The 21,760-nt window shown below is 39.0% G+C and overlaps 2 long non-coding RNA genes across 3 annotated transcripts in view; one reads left to right on the forward strand and one right to left on the reverse strand.

Annotated features, from left to right (window-relative positions):
- Window positions 1–16,000, forward strand: part of LOC111092361 — an 80,333-nt gene extending 64,333 nt beyond the window's left edge. The window contains exon 3 of the long non-coding RNA XR_005378347.1: window positions 15,872–16,000. This is a non-coding gene — a long non-coding RNA (uncharacterized LOC111092361). The remainder of the gene's footprint in view (window positions 1–15,871) is intronic.
- Window positions 1–21,760, reverse strand: part of LOC106557737 — a 140,582-nt gene that overhangs the window by 16,496 nt on the left and 102,326 nt on the right. The window lies entirely within an intron of this gene.

Genomic DNA, 21,760 nt, shown 5'->3' on the forward strand with positions numbered 1-21,760 from the left:
GGCATTCTAAAGGCAAGAGCAAGAAAGCAAGGAAAGGTTTTGCAAAGTCCAGAGAGCAGGAGAGAAAAGAGAATTACCAGCTGCTTAAAAAGCTGAAATTTGGGCTGTGAGGGCAGAAAATGATTACTAAAGTCTGGCTAATACTCAGATTGCAAGCCTTTCTGAAGAGAGCATCTGGATTATGCCTTCAAAATATTTGAAGATTGGTAAATTACATTCAACTACAGCTGCAGCAGAGTCTAGAACCAGTTGAACTATAGATTAAATTGATCTTGCAGAATCCCTCCTAATACACATTAGTAACATGTCAGGACTTTTCCTGCTCTTTTTCTGGGGCTAAATGCCATTTACAAGCATTATGAATAATGTCCCATATACAATTTAAAAAAATATATAAGACACATATTGGAGCAAGAAAGTGTGAACCGAAAAAAAAAAAAGAAAAAGAAAAAGAAAAAGAAAGTGTGAACCATGGTCAAGAGAGGAAATGGTTAATAGAAGCAGACTCAGAGATTGGCAATATGTTGCTATTATCAGACAGGACTTAAAAATAACTGTAATAGGGATCCCTGGGTGGCGCAGCGGTTTGGCACCTGCCTTTGGCCCAGGGCGCGATCCTGGAGACCCGGGATCGAATCCCACGTCGGGCTCCCGGTGCATGGAGCCTGCTTCTCCCTCTGCCTGTGTCTCTGCCTCTCTCTCTCTCTCTCACTGTGTGCCTATCATAAAAAAAAATAAAAATTAAAAAAAATAACTGTAATAAAAATGTTATAAGATGTAGTGGAAAAGGGGAACGTGCTGAGTGAAATGAAGGTAATTTCAGCAGAGAGGAAGTATTAAATAAAATGCTAAAAAAGTATATTATAAATGTGGAATTAATTTTACAGACTTAATGACACACTGATAGAGCAAAGGTAAATTTTAGTAACTTGGTGAATGAAAATAATTCAAACCAAAACACAGAGGTAAGAGAATAAGAATAGAGCATGTGAGATATGTGGGACAATATCACGTGGTCTATCACACATCTAATTTGAGTCCCACAAGTTGATGAAAGAGAAAATGGGATGAAACAATTCTGAAGAGAAAATGGCCAAGAATTTCCCCATACTGATAAGGGACATAAACCCACAGATCCAAGAAGTTCAGTGAATCTGAAGTAAGACAAATAAAAGGAAACCACACCTTGGCACATCATAGTTAAAATGCAGAGAATTAAAGATAAATAAAATATCTTCAAAGCAGTCAGAAAAAGAATATCATTCTCTTCAAAGGACCAAAAATCAGATTTAAACTTGATTTCTCAAAACAGTGGAGGCCTGAAGACAGTGGAGCATCTCTAAAATGCTGAAATTAAAAACCAACTAAGCAAAAACCCTGGCAACCAAGAATTCTTTATCCAATGAAATTGTATTTAAAAACTGAGTCAAAATAAACATTTTCACTCATACAAACAAATAAGAAATTCATTGCCATAAAACTACACTGAAGAAATGTCCAAAGAAGTTTTTATGGACAGGAAAAATGACACCAAAAGAAAGCCCAAATCTATCAGAAGAAATACAGAACATCAGAAATGGTAAATATGAGGAAAACAATGAAAAAATGCTTGAAAGTTGTTAAGTAAGAATTTTAAAAACTTTTTAAAACTTTATGCACATACCACACACACACACACACACATATACAGACATGTATTTTTAAGAGATTATTAAAAGTTTATAGTAAAACAAAGTATCTTGAATTTTAGAGTGTATGTAAAAGTAAACAAAACAAAATAAAAAGTACCAAGGACAGGAGAGAGAAAATGGTATCAAACTATTGTGAGATTCTACATTGTTTGTGAAATAGAGTATTGGAAGATAGACTGTGAAAAGCTAATGTTATACAGTGTAGTCTCTAGAAGAAGCAATAACAAACAAATGCACACAGTTGTATCTAGAAGTTCAATAGAAGAGATAAAATAAAATACTAAAAAATACCTAAAAGAAGACAGAAAAGAGGAAACCAAAGAGCAAAGAACAGATGGAACAAATGGAAATTAAATACACCATTAAATGTGAATGGATTAAACTGTGAAGCATTATGCAAATATAAACTCAGTAATGATGAAAAGAGTAGCTAATATTTATTAAATGTTTATCACATGCAAGAGAGTCTGCTAATCCATTTAAATCCTGTGTCTGTTTACCTGTCACAACCATCCTATGACAGAGGTATTACTTATGCCCACATTTTGTATATATGAAAACTCAGATGAGGTATAATCATTGTTTACTGTCAGTCAACCTTAAGAGGCAGAGCCAGGATGTAAACCCAGGAAGTACGATTTCTGTGTTTATACCACTCAGATTGAATATGATGTTGATCATGGATGATGATGATGTTGATGATGATGATGATAGAGAATAAGTATTGCCAACGCATCCCTGTGGTGCTTGACATTCCATGAAAAGGAATATATATTGGGTTTGGTTGGTAATCCTTATTCCAGGTGAAAAAATTAGCTTGGAAACCTATAATAAAAATATAAATTGTTAAGTATATACCTTTCAGAATGCAGTATATTCCAGTGTTTATATCCATGGTTACATGAACTTAAGTTCAGTCAATCCAGTGGCACTGTCTGACTTCTAGCTCATATGTGACATTAAAGCTTCATTAATATTAATTATACCTATTTAGAATCTGATGCATACAAATATACACAAATGAGGACAGCTAACACATACATACTGCGAAGCATATTAATAAGATGAATCCCCCTCCTCAGTTAATAACAAGTGTGTCATCTAACTTCTATCTATGCATACGTAGGCCCCTGATGCCTTATGCCTTTGTTATAATTGTAAAGAAAAGGTGAAGAAATTACTAAAGAAATTATCAAGTGGTTCACAAGTCCCTTTGGTTTCCCTTTCCCAGGGCACAGACACATTGCTGCACATGTACCAGAATCACACACTCTGGGCTCTGTGCCCATCCTGGAGTTCTAGTTCCAATTTTGTCATAGCCTTCAAGTCACTGCTGAGGCTATAAAACCTACCCTCTTGGGCTCTGCAAGACTTTGGGCTCTAGCCAGGCTGTGATCTCAGGAGAAACAGAGAAGCAGACTGAGCATATAGCTATGAGTGCCCTTATGCAGAATAAAGCTGGTTGGACTATAAGGGAAGGTTCCACATGTGTTATCCAAGGGAGTGGGCAGAAAAAAAGTATGAGCAACAGAACATCTGCAGAATGTCGGATGTGAGGATGTTCAGAAGTCAGCTTCCCTTGAGGAATGGGAGGAAGAAGGTATATTAAGCAGGGTTCCTCAGAGAAACAGAACCAGCAGGTGTGTGTGTGTTTGTGTGTGTGTGTGTGTGTGTGCGTGTGTGTGTGTGTGATTAGATTTATTATAAGTAGTTGGCTCCGCATGATTATGGAGGCTAAGTCCCAAGATCTTAGGCAACAAGCTGGAGATCTGGGAGAGCTCATGGCATAGTTGCCTTCTGAAGGCTAGTAGACTCAAGACCCAAGAAGAATCCATGTTTCCATGTAAGTCCAAAGTCAGGAAAAGATCAATGTCTAAACTCAACAGTCACATAGAAGGAGAAGCCTTTTACGCAGCCCTTCTGTTCTATTCAGACTTTGATTGGATGGACCCACTCACCTGGGGAGAGCAATCTTCTTTACTCGGTCTGTGAATTGAAATATTAATCTCATCTAGAAACATACTCAAACACATCAAAATGTTTGACCAAATGTTGGTGCCTCGTAGCCCAGTCAAGCTGACACATAAAATTAACCAGAACAAGCAGGACATTTTTCTGGAGCTCTTATGCCTTTGCCCTCAAATAAGAAGGAAAGGAATGTTTTTGAGGTCATGTCTCCTGGATCTACATAGTTGTCTTATTACTTTTATAGGAACTCTTTGATACATACAAATGAGGATAATTAACACATATAAATTATGAAGCACATCAATAAAACGAATCACCTCTCTCCAGCTAATAACAGGGCAAGTGTTATCTTGCTTCTTTTTTTTTTTTAATTTTTATTTATTTATGATAGTCACAGAGAGAGAGAGAGAGAGGCAGAGACACAGGCAGAGGGAGAAGCAGGCTCCATGCACCAGGAGCCCGACGTGGGATTCGATCCCGGGTCTCCAGGATCGCGCCCTGGGCCAAAGGCAGGCGCCAAACCGCTGCGCCACCCAGGGATCCCTGTTATCTTGCTTCTAAATATGTATAGCTAAGCCCTTAATGTCATATTATGGGGAAGAGAAACATCATTGGTAGTTCTCATATGAAGCTTTGAAAGCCACATATATACGGCTGCTTTGAATGAGACCTCAGGGTCAGAGCATTCCAGGCAGGATTTGTTTAGACATCTTGAAGACAAACTTGGAGCAGCCTCATGGAAACTCTCATCAGTAGTCGTCTTCCACCAAGGTAACTCCACAGGTGGTAATGTGATGGGCCTCCACCCTGTAGTGCAGACAAGTGAAGGCCTTCCTCACATGGTTTCATTGATCAAAGGAACTCAGTGACCAGTTCGTTAATGTAAAGCGTTGGAACAGTGCCATGCCATGGTGACACTGTAAACAATTTCTAAGTGCTCGCTTTTACTATCATTATTCTTTCTCATGAATGAATATTATGCAGAGGATAAGGCTCGGCCAGGTCCCATATTACGCAGAGGATAAGGCCCAGCCAGGTCCCATATTATGCAGAGGATAAGGCCTGGCCAGGTCCCATATGCAGAATCCCTTGCTCCCTAGTGGGGAGGAAGTATCCCAAAACATGCAAGCTGAACTTACTTGAGATAACTGTGAAGTTGGGGTGGCTGGGAAGAGAATTGAAGCATGCTGTGAAGCTGTTATTGCAGCCGTGGACAGCTTCCTGGGAAAAATCACAGGAATTCATAGCTATTTCCTCTGCTCCCCTGTGCAGCTACTGCAAGCTTTTCAAAGTAGCACAGGACCTGGCAAAGACCACTCACAAAATATTTGCTGAACAGACAAATGAACTGAATGAATGAATCCTAAGGTGAAAATAACAAATATCACATTTTCCTAGCTTTCATCTACATCACCCCCTCAAGTCAAACGTAAGAACCCTCCTGGGAGCTTGAGAAAGGATCCAGAAATTTGACACAGAGTTCCTTTAAGCATTATATTCAAGACACAAGAGAGACAGGGTTGGTTTTCTGGCAACAGTGGAAACGTCCCCCCATATCACATTTGTGATCCACTAAGCTACAGGATTTCAAGATTCTCTGGTTTCAAAATGCTGTTGTGCTTAAGTAATGCCCTCCTCTTAGCACCAGTATCTTGAGAATCTTTTCCTCACCTACTTTTCCCCTCACAAATATCTTTGCAAGTCACAAGGAGAGACTATTCTGGAAAATGCCCTTATCAAATGATGATCATAAACTAGGCTGCCCTATTTAACTGCTTTCTTATTTTAGAGTAGAGTCTTTCAGATGGGATCTTGAAAACACTCGTGAAACACGGAACTGGAATTATTCCTGACATGGGCCAGCAAGTCAACCATGAGAGTGTTTATCAGTTGTCTTTTGCTGGGTAGCAAACCATCCCAAAACTTAGTGCAGGTCAGTACTTTGGGCTGGGCTCGGCTGGGCACTTCTGGGCCAGGCTTGACCCTTCTTAACTGGGCTCACTGAAGTGCTTTATGGGGACGGCTGGGTCTGGCTTCTTTACAATGGTCCTAGATGGGACAGGTGGATTGAGAAGGGCTTCTCTCCATGTGGTCTCTCATTCAGAAGTAGTTAATTTAGGGTTTTTTTTTTTTGTTTTGCTTTTTTTTTTTTTTTTATGACAGGCCTGGGGTTCCAAGAGCAGCAAGAAAGCAAGCCACCATGTGCAAACACTTTTCAAGCCTCCGTGTTATATTTGCTATCATACCATGGTCTAGCTCACAGGCAGTGTAGGAGGGGATTACCCCAAGGGGTGGCTATGGGAAGGTATGAAAAAAGTGGGGGCCCTCACCACCACAATCTGTGTTTCAAAATGTGGTAGAAGACATACGGGGATCCAGAAGGCCCAGATTTTGTCACTGCGAAGCCTTCTCATCAGAATCAGAAATGTGACTCAGGAGCCCATCCTTCTGGCATTCAGATGCTCCTACTTCTACATTCCCACCCCCATGCCTCCTTTCCACCTCTTACTCCTCTCTTCTGTGGCTTCATCACTGCCTGCTTCCAGATATATTTCTCTTCATGCAGCCCTGCAAATGCATGGCAGGGATGATAAATGAGCCTGACTTCCTAGATGACGTGACTATCCAGAAACACAGCCTGGAGCGTGCACAATGCAGCGGCTTCCACACACAATGCAAATGCCGGAACATGTTATGGGGTTGGACAGAGGTCATTGCTGCAGAAACAGAATACCATTTGAGACTAGAATTCTAGGCTATAGACAGCTTGGCTTAATTAGAGGAATAAGCAAATAAGTACCTCGGGGTAGCTTTTGGATTGCCTCAACAGACAAAAATGTATAAGTGAAAAGGTTACATGCAATTAGGCAAAATTCACTGTGATCTGGCTGTCTGGTTTAGTTCACTCAAATTATATATAAAGAATCAAAGAACCATAAATGAAAGCAGAAACATTGGTTGCCACTATAAATCTGGTAAGTGTTTTTGATCAAGGAAAGCTTTCTTACTCAACAGGCTCTGAGCTCCTAGTTACCTATGGATTTATTTTTATAGAAAGAAATGAGCTCTCAGTAGTCCTCATTACTATCTTGCTAGATAAAAAGATCAACTAATCAATGAAAGTGCTGGTTTCAAATAGTATATAATACAGATAAAATAAAACAACTCGGACCTTGTCCTTCCAGAACTGACACATGAGTAGGTCACATTGGTTCAAAGACAATAGACAGATATAATACCCTAAACAATAATAATTAAACATTCAACATCATCTAATACTAGAGCTGTCCTAAGTGCTTTATCTGTACTATTTTGCCTAAAATAAATGATGAGGTGGTTGGGTATCATTATCTCAAATGGCCAAGGGAGCAAACCAGATCTCCAACAGGATCTGCAAATACAAATTGTCACAAAGGTAGAAAACCTTGAGTCCTGGACCCAAACTCAGGCATGAGTTTGACTCCAAACATTCCACTACAATATATTCCCCCTTGCAATCACACATGGTCAGAGAAGGCAAGACACAGATTTCAGTAACCCTCACTGGACCGTGGACTGAGTGCCAGCCTTGTGCCAGGCATGGATGGTGGAGGTTGGAATGGAGAGCCAATCCTTAAGAACTGTACAGATTAGAGAGAGGGACAGAGTGGCATGCAATACAGTTTCATTAGGGCAAGCCTGTGTCTGCAGTGGGTGGCTACTCGCAGGGTAGACTTTAGAGCAGAATCAAAGACCAGCATGGACCAAAGAGTTCGCTTTACCTTCTGACTTCTTTTTTTTAATTATATATATATATATAATATATATAATAATATACATATAATATATAATATTAATTAATTAATATATTATATATATATAATATATGGGGGGGGGCAGAGACACAGGCAGAGGGAGAAGCAGGCTCCATGCCAGGAGCCTGATGCATGACTCGATCCCAGGACACCAGGATCACGCCCTGGGCCAAAGGCAGGCGCTAAACCACTGAGCCATCCAGGGATCCCCTCCTTCTGACTTCTTATCCTGGCAACTTCCCCCAGCCCTTTCTCTAATACAGATATGATATTCCTTTCCAAGTAAAGCCCTTGATATTGTCAACTGTGTTACAAATGTATTAGCCAGACTAACCCCACAGTTCTTGCTACTGCTCAAATCAAGAGAGAGAATAAAGAGAAGCTAACATCAGACACTGTGACTATTTTAAACATATCTTCACCCTCTAAATTTATTCTAGTTTAAAAAGGCCTTTAATGACTTCATGATTCTTTTACTATCTCTATGGTATAGCAACATTTCAGACAAGAAAACAGACAGAGAGAGGCTGAAATTCTCAAGATGACTATATTAGTTTGCTAAGGCCACCATAATAAAGTATCACTGGGTGGCTTAACCAACAGACATTCATTTTTTCACAGTTCTGGAAGCTGGAAGTCCCAGGTCAAGGTGTTAGCAAGTTTGGTTTCTTCTGAGGCCCCTCTCCCTGCTTCCCTCTGGATCCTCACATGTTCTGCTTCTGTGCCTCTGCCTGCCTAGTGTGTTGCTGTGGCTTAATCTCTTCTTCTAAGACAGCAAACATATTGGACTAAGATCCACTCTAATGACCCCATTTTAACTCAATCACCTCTTTAAAGACTGTATCTCTAAATACTGTCACATTCTGAGGTAGTGGGGTTTAGGGCCTCACCATATGAATTTGGGGACAGCACAATTCAGCCCACAACAGTAACCCAAATACAGGATGTTGGAGCCTGGATGTAAGACACCACTGATTCCATATAAAGTCATTTACTTAGGTAAAACTCACTTACCTTCTTTTCCCTGAGCTGTTCACTGCTTTCCTTGAATCTTAGTTTATCTCATACTGAAACTTACTAAACAGACTTAAGACCATCCTTCCTTCCTATCTATATATAAAAATATACCCATTTCATGGCACAGTAACAAAAAAATGTTACTTTTGTTTTGTTTTTTGTTTTGTTTTGTTTTGTTTTGCTGTTCCTGTTAGAGACACCTGATTCCATAGTTGGAAATACTTATTTCCTCATAGGAATGCCCGTTCACAATTCAATTCTCTTGCATGACTTTCAACTTTCTACTTTGTAAAATAAGTGTATGTTTCTGTCTCTCTTCCTTTAAACTTATAAACTCTCAATAATCTTTCTATGTTTTTTGGGAGTATGCACTCTGAATGAGAGTCCTAGATGCTATAGTGAACAAGATAGGTAACGTCCTTCCTTTCCAGACCTTTTGCCCTGGTTTGGAAACAAATGATACACAAATAAGTAACTAAATAGACTAGACTATTTTAAATAGTGGCAAATCATAAGAAGAAAATAAAACAGAGAAAAGGAAGAAAGAATGGGGGTCGGAGTCCAGTCCCATTGGCCAGGGAAGAACTCTTGGGAGAAATGTTCTAAGCTGAATCTTAAGAGATAAGGTGTCATCTACATGAAGGCTGAGAAGAGTGCTCCAGGCAAAGAAGCAGCAAGTATGAATTCTGAATTGAGATATGAATTCCAAAGTGGGAAAAAGTGTGGTGTATTTAAGTATAGAAACCATGTGAGTGCAACAGAGCAAGTAAGAAGGTCAGAGATAAAATTTAGCCAGCATCAGATATCTTGGTCCTGCTGGACCACAGCAAGGATGCTGAATAGTGTTCTTCATGTAATGAGAAGTATCTCCTGGATGGGGTAGAGGTTTAATGAATGTCTTCAAATATTAATTAAATTAAGCTTGCCCAGGATTTGGTTGTTCTGGTAACCTAGGTGAATAAGTCTATATGAAAACAAAGGAATTGTGGTCAGTAGCTCCATATGGCCTGTGTTACAGTCATTGGTGTTAGATTTCTACCCAGTTGTCAGGATCTAAATCAAATGATTCCCTGTGTCTTCTACAAGGATTCTTATTTTTTTGTCAGTGTTAAGTAATTTAACATCATTACATTTTCATTAATTAGCTGAAAATTTTAAGATAGCAATAGTCTTATAATACTATTCCTCTTAAGATAGCAATAAAATATCTCCTGAATACCCAATGGCAACTATTAGGTTTCTACTCTAGTACAAGATACAAGTAAATGACTTCATGCAAAACTTTTTCATAACTGGAATAGCTGCTGTGATTATCCATCTTAAAACTGAAACATCTTTGGTACTTGGTATGACCTTCATTTCAGGCTGGGCTGAAATTCTGTTAGGGAAGAGAATGTGGATGCACAAGTACTATTTTGAGGAATAAATAGCAGCATCTTTTCTATTCTCTTAAACTCAAGATAAAATATAGTGTGCAGCAGGTGTAGAGCTCTCTTCACAGTACAAGTAAAGCTACAGAAAAATCATTTCCACATTAGAATTGAGATGATTCATCATTTTTCTCTAGCATGAATCTCATAGAAATATTTTGCCCTCAATATCTTCTCTAAGCAAAGTTGCAAGGTTTGTAATGACTAAGAGTCTTGGAAAAGAAGCACATTTGTCCTGAAAATTAGAAACATCTCTTCACCCATTCACATTCCCTGAAAGAAGGAAATTTGCACCTTATCTTTATTGTCCTTAGCATGGAAATCTTCTTTTATTTTTAACCCAGAAAATAAAACTGAGAGGCAAAAAATGTGAGTTCTAAAGGATACTTAGTTTTAGAATTTCATCTGGAATTTTAAAAACACAATTAAGTATGTTAAATGAAATTGCATGGGGCACCTGGCTGGCTCAGCGATTGAGCATCTGCCTTTGGTTCAGGTCATGATCCTGGGGTCTTGGGTTAGAGTCCCACATCAGGCTCCTTGCATGGACCCCGCTTCTCCCTCTGCCTATGTCTCTGCTTCATGAATAAATAAATAAAATCTTTTTTAAAAAAAAAAAGAACCAAAAAAATAAATAAATGAAATTGTGTATCCTTCACATTATTTAATTCAACTACTTCTTCTATGCGTTACTTCAAATTTAACAATTCTATTTGGGTAGAACAGTGGCAGAGTAGAGTGATCTCTTGTTATGAGTGGTGCTGAAGTAACCAAATGAATGGATCACCACTGAAGTCTGCAGAGGTTCTTTCAGCAGGTCTAGATTGTTTCTTATTAAAGAGAAACAAAAAGGAAATTAAAATATCACAAAATACCCAATCAAGTTGGCAAATAAGGAACATGTGTGAACAATGGCTACCGGCTACCGATGGTTCTGCTTTTGGTTACATTTTCATATATCTTGCTCTGTTTAACAAACCTGGCCATTGCCCTTCTTCTCAATACCTATCCCATGTATAAGCCAACTTATTTGTTGGGACCACCTGATTTCAAATTGCCCACATCTACCAAGGCCCAATTATTTACTACTTCATGGGTCCTCTCAATTGCAATGATATTTTTGCTCATGTTGATGACCATGAAAGCTAGGTACACATCCAAACATGTCAAGGTGAGAACAAGAAAAAGGAACGGAGAAGATAGCAGCTTTTCAAAGTCTATTCATTTTGAAAATGTAATCCTGCACCTTATGTGATTTTGGCACCAGGTCATGATATTCAGCATGTTGTTCATTCCTCATGGGGGTGCATCATCTTATTGTATCCGCCACAGGTTAATTGCAATGAGAATGTAAAATTGGTTTAAGTGATATTGAATAACAGAAAATACATGGGCTTTGGACAAAACTAGGATTGGATCAAGAATCTACCATTTCCCAAAAACAAACTTAACAACAACAACAACAAAGGTTGGAGGGGAGGGGTTTCCTGGCTGGCTCAATCAGAAGAGTGAAAGACTCTTGATCTCAGGGTTGTGAGTTCTAGCCCCCCATTGGGTACAGAGATTACCAAACAAATAAATAAACAAACTTTAAGAAAAAAAAAGAATCACCAGATGAACAGGCTTGAGTCTCAATTACCTCATCTATAAATAATGACAATACATATAAATTCATTAGGGTACCATAAAGATTAGATCCAAATAAGTATGTCAAAGTACCTAGTATGGCATGACAATTCTTTTTTCTCTCTCTCTGATAATTTTGCTCTTGGACATACTCAGAAAAAAAATTCTCTTCGCCAACTTCCAGAAAGACATGTCAAAGCTGGAAAAGGCCTAAAGGAAAGCAGTTAGAGGAAAGAAGTAGTGTCTAACATTGTCAAAATAAAAACTTTAGGGCTTTCCTTTCCTTTTCTTTTTTTCTTTTTTTTTTTTTACTTTTTATTAAAATTAATTTAAGTAACATATAGTGTAGTATTAGTTTCAGAGGTTGCATTAGATTCATCAGTTGCATATAATAGCCAGTGCTCACTACATCAAGTGCTCTCATTAATGCCCAAGACCCAGTTACCTCATCCTCCCATCCCCTCTCCCTTCAGCAACCCTTAGTTTGTTTCCTGTAGTTAAGAGCCTTTTATGGTTTGTCTCCCTCTCTCTTTCCATCTTATTTTATTTTTCCTTCCTTAGGGCTTTTCTCTTATGGTCTGGTATGGCATATAATATGGATTTCATAGTACAGTATTAGAAAAACAGAATTTGGGAGTTTTTTTTTTAAAACTTTGAGGAGACAAGCAGAGATAAAACAGAGACATAAATAAATTTGGGAAAGGCCAAAATAAACTGATGGATATGGAATCCATAATGGGATGAAATAGTTATTAAAGTCTCACAAAGGGATCCCTGGGTGGCACAGCCGTTTGGCGCCTGCCTTTGGCCCAGGGCGCGATCCTGGAGACCCGGGATCGAATCCCACATCTGGCTCCCGGTGCATAGAGCCTGCCTCTCCCTCTGCCTGTGTCTCTGCCTCTCTCTCTCTCTCTCACTGCGTGCCTATCATAAATAAATTAAAAAAAAATTAAAGTCTCACAAAGGTGAGATTGTGATCATCATGCAGATATAGAATGAGCCTGTGTTGAGTATTTTATTGAACTTCTTAAAGAGGGAAACAACAAGATACAACATTATTGCAAAGAGCACTGGAAAAGCTAGAATTGCCAGGATAAGATTAGTGCTGGGTTCAGTGGAAAACTGAAATTATCTTGACTCTGTTGGACAGAAGTCTACAAATTGACCCTGTCCCTAAGAGGTATAATAGCCACACCCAAAAAGAACATCTAGTAACTTCTTTTGCTAATGTCTAAGCTTCAGATAATTCTTTTTAAACACTATAAAGTAAGATCATCAGGGATGCCTCACCTCTTTAAGTAGACATTGTGAAGAATAACTCCCTCTTCCCACAAGACATCTGTTGAAACCACTTATTCAGTTGGACTAGTTTCTATTCTTGGCCAAAATTGCTACTGCCATGATTGCAGGGGTCAACTCACTTAATAATCTTAAAGCTGAAGGAAGATATCTGATATAGGTTACTTTGATTAAGTTGTCTCTCCTGTCTGGAAAAATCTTTTGCCATTTTAACAATAGTAACTTGACAAGAGGGGATCCCATTTGAAACTTAAAAGACAATCTCTTAAAATTCATCAATGTAATTCATCTGGAAGAAAGTATCAAATGAAAGACAGGATGTTGAATTAAAATAATTTGGGCCATTTTTATTGTATTTTAACACAAACCAAAAAAATTATAGGACAACATAAACAAGGAACAAAAAGACCAAAGCTGGGATTAAAGGTTTTGAAAAACTATAAGAACACATAAGAACAAAATTTCTTTCATTCTATACAGGTCTGATGGTATATAAAAAAAAAAAAGAAAAATTGGGATTCACTACTGCTCTGGTGATAATAAATTTTATTTATGTTTAAAATAAAAAATAAGCAGGCCTATAATTTAAGTTGTGCAGAGACACATAAAAAATGTTAGTGCTCACTGGGACATTCATGAAAAGGAAGACTGACAGGTAATAAAACTATATCTTAATCTGTGAGGGTTTTAAAATCATTTCTGTATTACATAAACAGGCTAATTCAAAGTGCTTACTTTATTGTGATCACACAGAATCCCCGGAAAAATTAATTTACAGTGGAGAGAAGCAGGATTTTTTTCCAAATAAATAATTTATATTGATGCTTGTCCTTTTTACTTAAAGAAGTTCTGAAATAGCTATAAATTGAAGACTTCCAACTGATTAAAGCCTCTCCATCTTTGTCACTCTGTGCCAGCCAGTGGCCAGTGTGCTTGACAGAATTCAAAAGGAGAGAGAACAGCATATGGCAGAATGAGTTTTGAGCCCCAGAGAAAGCTTCCCCCATTCCCACTCCATCTGTGCATTGTGTGGCACCTCTCCCCATAGCACAGAGATGCTGAGCTAAGGATGGGAGAAATGTATGATGGCAAAATGCAGAAACAGCTTTTGTGTCATGCTAAGCATTAACAAAACACTTCCATTCCACAGCACACGTCTTAAACTGAGAGAGATGGGTGGTATAAGTTTATCTGAGGGCACTCAGACTGATTCTTCGAGTTCAGTGCACAAAGCAAGCTTCCTGGAGTAAGGCATTGTGAAATGATAGCTGGAATATGTCAATGTTTGGCTTTGGGACCTGGGGAAGGACGTGTTGTGCAAATCATTGGCCTCCCAGGAAACCTCAGGAATACATTCGAGCAGCCAGGGAGTCCTGAGAGGGCTCAGAGCAAGCAAACCGTTGGAGTGTTTCTCCTGTGCACCTCAACCCAAATAGTTTTGCTGATAGAGGCTGAAAGAAAAAAAAAATGGAGCCAGTGATTTGTGTTGTATTATGATAAGTGTGCTGTTAGGAGACTTTGACTAGTCAGTAGTCATTGTTTCTCCAAAATGCAGGGAAACACAGGAAAACGTTTGTCCTTCTGTTTTGCTCTCTTTCTACCCCTTTCCTCAAGCTATGATGAAGGCTCTGATTGTCTCCACCTTGACTGCTGAACCCCAGGCTACTACTCTGCTTCTGGGCTCCCAGCACAAAATGAACACGGCAGGAGGGCAGAGAGCAGAAAGACAAGAGGCAGAGCCTGGGGACACACCACCCGGTCACAGCTGTTGCTCACCCTCTTCCTCTCTTCCCCTTTCAGGGGTGCGTGTGCACATGCACCGGTGCACACAAGGGAAAACACATACACACCACTGAGAAGCCTTCTTCAGTTACTGACTTAGGACAACTTAGCGCTAGCTTCATCAGGATCTACCCTCAAAGCTGAGAGAGATGATTGGCCAAAAATTCTTGCTTGGTCCAAGCGACACGTTCTGAGTCCACTCATTCCTTCTACTATTCCTCTGACTATTACATTGGAGAAATTTGGGGATTTCCATAAATAAGGCTACACAGCAAACAATTCATGGAAGAGCTACAGACAGTGTACCAGAGGCAGCCCCAGCCCTGAGCTGTCAATGTATGGGAAGCATGAGTCAGTTCAATCCCCAGACAGCATGGAGAATGATGATTAACTCCATTAATTAATTAAGTGGAGGTCAGTTAAAATTTTGACTGTATCATCATTTTTATTTTCCTGATGTTTAATCACTTCTAGCAAATAACGAGGGCAAGCTACATAAAATATTAAACAACCATATTTAAAATTTCTTATAAAACTCTTATATAACCACTGATAAAACCATATGGAAGGCCACAGAATAAAATGAAGCATTTGTTACTTGATTCACAAAAGACAGAATCTAACATAAGGAAAAAACCTCCAGAAATTGACATAAGAAAGGCAAATTACAAGTGTCAAATTATCTTCAGCATAATCATCACCACCAGCAACATCATAGGAACAATAGCAGTAACTAATATTTACTGAGCTCTTCCTAGGTGCCAGCACTATTAGTCTAAAGAACTTTACATATATAATTTCCTTCATGGTTTGGGTGAGACAACTGAGGCACACAAAGACAATATAAATTGGTTGGGGCCCCATAATTGGTAGGGGTTTGGGTGGGGTTTTGGACAAAGTCAGTTTGAGCCCATGATCTTAAACAGACTACAAGGTAGTACACACGGAAGCTGGCAGTGGGTATCAGTGGCCCTGTACTCCTTTGTCTAATGTGTTTATCTGAGGATGCTTCTCAGCTAGCCCCCCTAAAGGAGGGCTAAAGGAGGTAACTCACTTGTGGCTAAAGGAAGATGGGTAGGAGGCAGGACAAGAGGAGGCACAAAGCTTTCTGATTCATGATTCCCACATTTCCATTGCCCTCCCTGATCTACTCATCTATAGCTGCATTACACGTTATCCTAAAACTTAATAGTGTCAAGAGTGAGTTCATGTAAACAGTTATTAACAGTGTGAACAATTATTATTTCCTCTCATTGTTCTATAGGAAGTTGAGGCTCAGCTACGCAGTGTCCTTCATGCTTGGTGTTCTTCATGTTCCCTCTTCGGATGGTAGCTGGGGCTGAATCATCTGCAGGCTTGACTGGGCTGGATTGTTCCAGAATAATCTGGAAGAAGGAACATTCACAAGTCTGGCAGTTGATTCTGGCTATTACTGTAAGTTTACCTGTCCACAAGAGCACCTACATGTGCTTCTCCATGTGGCTAAGCACTCCTTCACAGAAAGTTGGCTTCTGGGGTGCCTGAGTGGCTCAGTTAGTTAAGCATCTGTCTTCAGCTCGGGTCATGATCCCTGGGCTGTGGGATGAAGTCCTACATCAGGGTCCCAGCTTGGCGGGGAGTCTGCTTCTCCCTTTACCCCTCCACACTGCTCATGCACTCTCTCTCTCTCTCTCTCTCTCACACACACACACACACACACACACACACGTGTGTGCTCTCTCTTTCTCTCTCTCAAATAAATTTTAAAAAAAAGAAAACAAAGTTGGCTTCTGCATCATCAGTATTCCTTCATAGTAGTGCAAAGCTCTAAGAAGGCAAGCAAGTTAGAAGCTATCGGTCTTCTCAGATGCTAGACTCAGAACCAGTATAACATAATTTCTTCCATACTCATTGATCAAGCAAGTTAGTTTAGATTCTGACATAGAAGAATTAGACTCCACCTATCAATGGGAGATAATAAATAATAATGGAAGATGGCAAATAATAGTAAATAATCTGCAGCCATCTTTAATGTACCTCATCTACCAGTGCCTACCAATCTTTAGTGCCAATAACCTTAGAGGCACCAAGCCCTATGCAACAGACTTAGGAGTCTTAATAACTTACACCATAAAGCAAACTGCCTCTGAGAACCAAGAAAACCTGGTATAGTGAACCCTGGCTGTACCTTGCCCTTATATCTAAAATACATTTGTCAGAAACCGTCTTTTATTGCAACTCACATAGCTTTACTGTAAAATTTCAAAACTGTGCATAAAAAAGTTAGGAAAAAATACCCAGTAAGCACCAATCTTGTTTCTCGACAAAAACATTTGGGCTTTAAATGCCCTAGACACACAGTGGACTACCACGGTTTGGACTCCCAGATTATTTTAAGCATCCAGATGCCACCTGCAAATTTGTGTCTGCCAGAGATACCCCCACCCCTCTCAACTTAAAAATCCCTGGCATTTTAACAAGGCATCACTTTCTTTATCACATGACAAAAATACTTTTTGCAGTGCATCAATTCCTCAGATGAAGCATGGTTATTATGTCTATTTTGATTGTCTTTATAAAAACTCAGTCTTCAATGTCCTGGGACATTTTAATGCTGTGTGTCGAGCTAATGTGCAAGATATATATCCATTATTACCTATTTACTTGGGTTATTGTTCTGGCTAAGGTGTAATTTTCCAGCAGGCATTTGTTTAGAAATTTGGCAGCACACAGAGAACATTTCCATACTTAAAAAGCATCCAAAATTTAGAATGACATCCAGTGATATTAAGCAAGTGTAGATAATGCTCTCCAACTTCATCAAATATTCATGGTTAATTATAGTCATAATATTTATGTTGCTGTGAAAATTAAGGTTGTGAGCTTCTTGTACACAGGCAAAAATACAAGCCTACAGACTATGCTATTGCTTACCCCTTTCATTACTAGAATTTCTCATTGTCATTAAATAGAATGGCAAGCATGGTGTTCTTTGGCTCTCTAATTCACATTGCAGATCTGATATCTCCCGTGATAGACCAGAAAGACATGTTGAAGTAGCTGAAGACCCATCAGAGCATGTCCCACAAGAGGGGAAATATGGGATCAGAGGACCACTGGCTACATTTTCTGGAACAAAAATCAGAACACATGGACTGACAAGCCTGGGAATACTTTGAGCAGCCACAAGATAGATGATTTGAAATTCAAAGTCGTAGAAAATGAGACATATGGTCATCACATCTGAAGGGAAATCAGATCACATGGTACAGATGAAGAAAGGGCTCAAATGATCTAGTCTCCTATATTGTCTACTCAGCCATTGTAGGGAACAAAAATGCCATTGTAAATTTAAAAGGCAGGTAGGGAAAAATCTTTCCAGAATGTATATCTAGTTCAGAAAGCCTATCTCTGAAGACCATCAATCAAAAGTAAAATTCAGGGGCAGCTGGGTGGCTCAGTGGTTGAGCATCTGCCTTTGGCTCAGGCCATGATCCTGGGGTCCTGGGATCGAGTCCCACATCAGGTTCCCCACGGGGAGCTTGCTTCTCCCTCTGCCTGTGTCTCTGCCTCTCTCTGTGTGTCTCTCATGAATAAATAAATAAAATCTTAAAAAAAAAAAACAGTAAAGTTCAAACTTCCTGGATAAACTTGTTACTTTCTTGCCTCATTTTCTACTTCCCTTTTCATGCTTCTGACATGCCAGATCAGGACATTTGTGATCCCATGCTGCCACACCCTTGGGCCCTTTCTTATTGTATCCCTTCTTTTAGGAATATTTATTTAGATGTGGTTTCTTAGGCAAAAGTTCATCTCATCTTTAATATTCAAAATTAGTATCATCTGTGCTTTCTTAACCTTCCAGAATCTAGCAAGCTGAGGCAGATGCATGTTCTTCCAAGTTCCTCTCTCTTATACCTATACATCTTGTTACTAATATTGCAGCCTACTTATAGGTTTGCATGCATGTCTTCCTCACAAAATTATAAAAAAATACTATTAAATTTGCATACAACACACATTTTGGAGACATAGTGGATGCAATAGACAACACAATCAAGTTTCAAAAAGATTTCAGCATGTTGAAATCACAGACCAGGATATACATAATGAAATCTACTGGAGTACAATGGATTTCACTGGATTTCTGAAGAGCAAGTACAAAATTTTAATGAAGACCTGGCTGAAGAGCACAATGAGAGAAATTACTGCATTTTTAGTTCATTATAAAAATGCTATAAATATATAATAGTAATGTGGCACCTTAAAAAAATAGGGCCAATCTTCAGCCACCTTCATAAGTGTATCCATACAGATAGAGCAAGGCTATGGGCACTTATTAGTCTGATGGGTCCAACATTCTAGAATGTATTGTCTGGCCTAGAGAAACTTTCTTTTAAGAAGGTCATTAGCAAAAAAAAAAAAAAAAAAGTCATTAGCGGAGTTCTATTAACTGACACACAATATACACTACTAGTTGCCTATCAATATCAATATTTATTTTCCCTTTCTCCTGTACAATTTTCTCAGAGATAATGTGCCTGGAAAAATTATTATGTTTCCCAGCATCCCTTGTAATTATGTGATAGAGTCATGATCCATCAGACCTCTGTGAAACTATGACCCTCCTGAGAACACCCTGTGAAGAGCACATATTTCACAAACACATTCCTTCTGCTTTTTACCTTTCCTCTTCTGGGTTAGAATAGAGATGGTGTCCTGAAGGTGGTGTAGCCATATGGTCATTATGTGACAGCTTCAGAAGGGATAAAACCTGTAAGCTAAGGATGACCAGAGGTGCCTGGGTCTCCGATGGCGTTGCCAAGATTGCAATCCTCTTGAGTTTTTCACATGAAAAAAGTAAGCAACTATCTTCTTAAGTCACGTTTGTCATGTTTTCTGTTAGTGGTGGCCCTATTACGACGCTGACCCATACAGATAGTGGCCTGGCTGTGGCAGGCTGAGAAAGGAGGTCAACAAGAAATGGACAAGTGCAGTACACTTAGCCTGCAGATCAGGGAACTACGTGGAGACTTGCTAACTGGCTTTATGTATCTAAGACACTATACTGTAGAAGACTTTATATCCCCAGAAGGCAAAACTGGGACTTGTGGTAAAGGTTAAGGGAAGGAAATTGAACTCATTAGAGCATATCTTTTCAGAGATATAAAGCAACCAAAAAAAAAAAAAAAAAAAAAAAGAAAGAAAAGAAAAGAAGTGGTTAAAACTCAACGGAAAGGAATTCAGAGCTGGAAGTAGGAGATGGGAAGAGAATTGGAGGAAGGTGATGAAAAGGTACAAACTTCCAGTTCTAAGATAAATCAGTACTAGAGATGTGATGTACACAATGGCTACAGCTAACACTGCTGTGCAGTATAGTTGAAAGTTGTTAAGAGAGTAGATTGTAAGAGTTCATGTCACAAGGAAAAATATGGGTTTTTTTCCTCACCTATAAGAGATGATAGACGTTAGCTAATTGTGGTAACCATTTCATAACATATGTAAGTCAAACCATTATGCTCTACACCTTAAATTTATACAGTGCTATATTCAATTATACCTCTATAAAACTGGAAAAAATACATAAATAAAAAATGAAGAGGCAAAAAAAGTGACTAGAACACCACCTATAAGAATAGAGGGGATTATAGTGTCAGACTGCAATTTATACCAGATGGAGAAATTTACCAGATCTAAGATTTCTATTTGTATCCCAAAACTTAGCCATACTTCGACAAACATTTCTCAAGCACCTGTTCTATCCATATCTTCTGTGAATTTTTAGGAATATAAGAATTTTTTAAAAATGTGTTGAGGATCTTACTGTGTAGTAGCTGAGATATATGCCCAGAAAAATTATTTCAATAAAGCTTTAAATGTTAAGATACAGATTAAGCACAGAGTAAAAAAAGGGGATGTTTCCTTCAAACTGAATTTTCAAGGTTGAGCTACTATGGTCTGATTAAAAAAAAGAGGAGGGGAAGAGAATTTCAGGCAGAGGAATGGCACACAGAGGTATCCTGTGGTGAAACCATACATTGCACGTGAGAAAATCAGCAGTTTAGAAATATTGAGGCATAGAATGCAGAAGTAGCTCAAGAAGGAGATACAGAGGCAGGCCAGGAGATTTGTGTGAAGATCAGTGAAGTTAGATATTATCCTACAGCCAGTAATTCTCTGACTTCCAAATTTCAAAGTGAAATTTTTAAAAATGTGAAACTGACAAAGATTATTACTATTGTATTTTGCCAAGTCAGACAATTAAAAAAGTCATGGGCCATCATGCACTTTTATTATAATTTCCTAATGAGTATATCTGTACCAAAAGAATAGAAAGAATATCCTCTAAGGACAAAGAATAGAAGGAATATCCTCTAAGGACAATATTTTAAAAGGAATAATTGTAGCTTTGTGCCAAGCTCATTTGCACTTTCCATATTATCTTCATTCTACCAAGAAAAATTTCAAGAGACACCAAACTTTGGTAGCATAAAGCAACAGCAACTATTTATTATTTCTCATGATGTCAATGGGTCAGGAATTTAGTGGTTCAGCTATGCAGAACCATAAGGTTCAGATCCCTTATGAGGCTGCAGATGGGAAGTGGCCAGGGCAAGGTTTTCTCCAAAGACTTCTTCACTCACGCATCTCATCTGGAATGCTGTGTTAGGCTGAATAATGGCCCCCAAAGCTATACAGGTCCTAATCCCTGTAACCTGAGAGTGTTACCTCTAAACCAAAAGAGACTTGGCAGTTGTGACTAGGATTCTTAAAAAGGGGAGATTATCCTGGATTATCCTAGCAGGCTCTAAATGCAAATACAAGTGTCTAAGAATCAGAGGCAGAAGGAGACTTGGCATAGAAGAAAGCAATGTGACTACTAAAGCTGGACACTGTGCTGCATGCCAAAGAACGCAGTTCTAGAAGCTAGAAAAGGCATGAAAATGTGTTCTTCCCAACAGCTTCTGAAGGAAGCACAGCCCTAAAATCTTGATTTTGTCCCTGTGGCTGATTTCAGACTTCTGGCCTCCAGAACTGTAAGAGAACAAAGATGTGTTCTGAGGCACCAAGTGTGTGGCAATTTGTTACAGCAGCCACAGGAATCTCACAGAGAAGGGAGCTGGAGCAATGGTGCTCTTTAGGGAGGCTCATCCCTTTCTATCTCTCTGTGGTC

The sequence above is a fragment of the Canis lupus genome, chromosome 25 (genome assembly GCF_011100685.1).
Source record: "Canis lupus familiaris isolate Mischka breed German Shepherd chromosome 25, alternate assembly UU_Cfam_GSD_1.0, whole genome shotgun sequence".
NCBI lineage: Eukaryota > Metazoa > Chordata > Mammalia > Carnivora > Canidae > Canis > Canis lupus.